Here is a 3034-nt window from a genome sequence, read left to right on the forward strand (position 1 = left end):
GCCCTGGGGGCTGGGGTGCCTCCCAGTGTGAGGTCCAGCTAGTCACTCTGAAGGGTGGCACAACACACTGCCCCAAACATGATCCTTTGGCTTAGGATTATTTTGAGCTAAAGGTGCTTGACTTCCCGTTCTCTTCCTGAACGCAGGAACTGACCCCTCTGTGGAAGTCCCCCTCCGGGCCCAGCGGGGATGGCGTCAGGCTAAGAGAATGCTGAGCAAACAGACCTGCTCAGTAGCTCATCTTCAGTCTGCCCACGTGTTCCGTTAACTTCTCCACAAGCACTTCTTGCTCAACTTAGAGAAATGCTTAGGCCTACCCACTGTGGGTCTTCATCTCCTGTGAGGACTCCTGTGTCCCCTAAATTTACGTTAAATGAGTCAGTTTGCCTTTCTTTTGTAAACTGTTTTGTTACAGAGCCATAGGTAGAAATGGAGAGGGCTGGAGAAACTCCTTGCAGTGCCCGGCTCTGATGGCTGTTAAATGACTGGGTGACCTGTTCTCCCCTACCCCCCCGCCCCCCCAACACACACACAGATATCTCCATTATTTGTGGCAGGGCTGGAGCAGTCAGCTCGCACGCCACTTGGACAAGCACTGGTCTAGAAGGGTCACGACTAGGACAGAGACAGACACACACAGAAAGAATAAAAGGACAGTGGCAGAGACAGGCAGTGGGAGGGAAGGGAGGAGATGGCCCGAAGCTGGGATGTGCGTGTGGGGGGGGGTGTTGACCTTCCCTCAGGGTCCTGTTGGGCAGCTGTCCCTTCTGAGTCGGTGGGGAACAGAGAAGATGTCGGCTCCCAGGATGGAATGCACCTCGGTCAGGCGAAGTGTGTGCGTGAGGCCGTGGGACTCGGCCCCACATCGCCAGAGTGTGCTCGATGTGGACGTGGACCCAGAGTGAGGCCCTGCTGTCCCTGCTACGTCCCCTCAAGTCACAGGAGCTGGACTTCATGGTGATAAGGACAGATGTCCCTGGACACAACAGATCTAGTAGAGAAGTGCGACCACATGGTAGAAACACATCCCATTTATTTTTGTTCCTAAGTTTGGGGCAAGTCAGCACTGAAAAAAGTACCAAAAGTTTACACAGCTGGCAAATCACCAAGGCAGGTCCAGCCCCTGGTCTCCCGGGGGGAAGACGCCTGGGCAGGAAGCTCCGTCAGGTTCTGGCGTGTCCCCAGCTGTCCGCGCTGCCTTCTCATCTGGTGACTGGTCTTCTGGGGCACTGTCCACACCCACAGGACCTCCCAGCACAAGCTCCTCAGGCCTTCGAGCCCAGTTGCTGTGCCCCCACCCCATTCTGGGGCCCACCTGGGACACAGGGTGTGTGTGGCCTTGTCCCAGGTTCACAGGTGACCGGTGGTCCAAGCCTAACGCTAGTACCACTCTGCTGACTATGTCTTGTTAAAAAGGAAACCAAAATGAGACTCCAGTTGTACTTGCCCCCCCGTCTGCACTACACCTTGGTGGGGCCCCACGTGGGGACCGTGCGTGCGGCCCCATTATCTGGAATGCGGGACACATGGTCCAGAGGGCTCTGCTCTGAGGCCCGCGTGCCCCCATGAGGTGGGTGGGAGAGGCCAGGCCACATGGGGTGTCCATACAGGAAGGATGGAGGGCGGGCCTGGCCGTGCCCAGGCAGAGTGCCTGTGAAGGGGGTGACTTCAGGCCCCAAGGGGTGTGCTGACTGGTAGCCCGCGGCTGGACACCAGGGTGTGTCAGGAGCCCCCAGCTTGAGTGTTTTATCTCAGACCTCGTCACAGGTCTGGGCCGAGGTCCTCCACGGTCTGCTTGGGGTTCACCCTGAAGGAGCTGCGTCTCATTCAGGTCCGTCACAGCTGTCAAAAGAGTGACCTTGTGACGTCCCCTGGCCCCCTCCCACCAGCCCCTCAGCCCTGAGGGCTGACGGCCGCTGGCCGAGCTCTAGCCGCAGGGCATGGGCAGTTGGCGCCCGCTCCTGATGGAGTATTCCAAGGGCACCCCGGAGGCAGGGGTGTGTGTGTGTGGGGGGGGGTCTCCACTCCTTCGGCTTGGCCTCTGGGGAGTGACCGCACCAGGGGCCGAGGGGCCTGGCCCTCCAGTTGGAGGAATGCCTGAGCCCTGAGAAGCAGCCCCATGCGTGCTCTTGCATATGCCGGTGATGGGGGGCAGTGAGTGAGGGCTGGGGAGCAGGGGAGCGGCCCTGCCTGGCCAACGTGCCCTCGATTTGGAACGGTCAGGTGTGCCCAGCGCCTGAGGGGCGAGAGAGCCCGATTCTCTGGGAAGCCGGGAAGGTCTATCACTCAGTGTTTTGCCAGCCAGTCACAGCTGTCCAGAAGTCTAAGCCATGAGGGACTCTGTTCTCACAGAAGGGAAGGGACATCACTAGCAGGACCCATGTCACTGGTCATGAGTGACCTCGACATGAGGTCTAAAGACTGGTTCCCTGGACTCTTGGCTACTCACACCCCAAACCTGGCCTTCACTTCTGGTGCTGCCAGGAGGCAGACTGGGGGCTTCTCCCCAGAAATGGGGATGTGCTTGCAGAGTGACTTTATGACTGGGGTGCGCAGAGGCCGCTGAACCCACAGGCCCATCCATGTTCTGAGGAAAAGGTCTCTGAAAGAGGTTATTTGTTTCCTGTCTGATTGGCCCCTCTCCTTGGTCACTTCGGTCCCTCGCTTTCAGGGCTGACGTCTCTGTGTGCACGTCCAGGGTGGTGTCTGGGGTGTCTTCCTACAATAGGCTGGGCCCCAACACCCTCTGGAGGTAAAAGCACACTTGAATCAATTAGGGAAACACTGATTTACCCAAGTATGTGGCCTGTCGGAAGGGCGGCATTGTGGGGGGTGTGGGCACCCTGAAGGGCCAGGCTCCACGCGGAGCCCCTGACCCCGACCCGGCAGCCTCGGACCCCAGCTGCTCCTCACCAGGCTGGTCTGGAAACCGCTTCTGTTGACTGCCAGCCCTGCAGGGCATCTGATGTAGAGGGCAACTCAGCACCCCTTGGGCAAGTCCGACTGGTCCCCCAATCTGGGCCTCTCACATAGG

This window comes from Hipposideros armiger, unplaced genomic scaffold (genome assembly GCF_001890085.2).
Source record: "Hipposideros armiger isolate ML-2016 unplaced genomic scaffold, ASM189008v1 scaffold_585, whole genome shotgun sequence".
Lineage (NCBI taxonomy): Eukaryota > Metazoa > Chordata > Mammalia > Chiroptera > Hipposideridae > Hipposideros > Hipposideros armiger.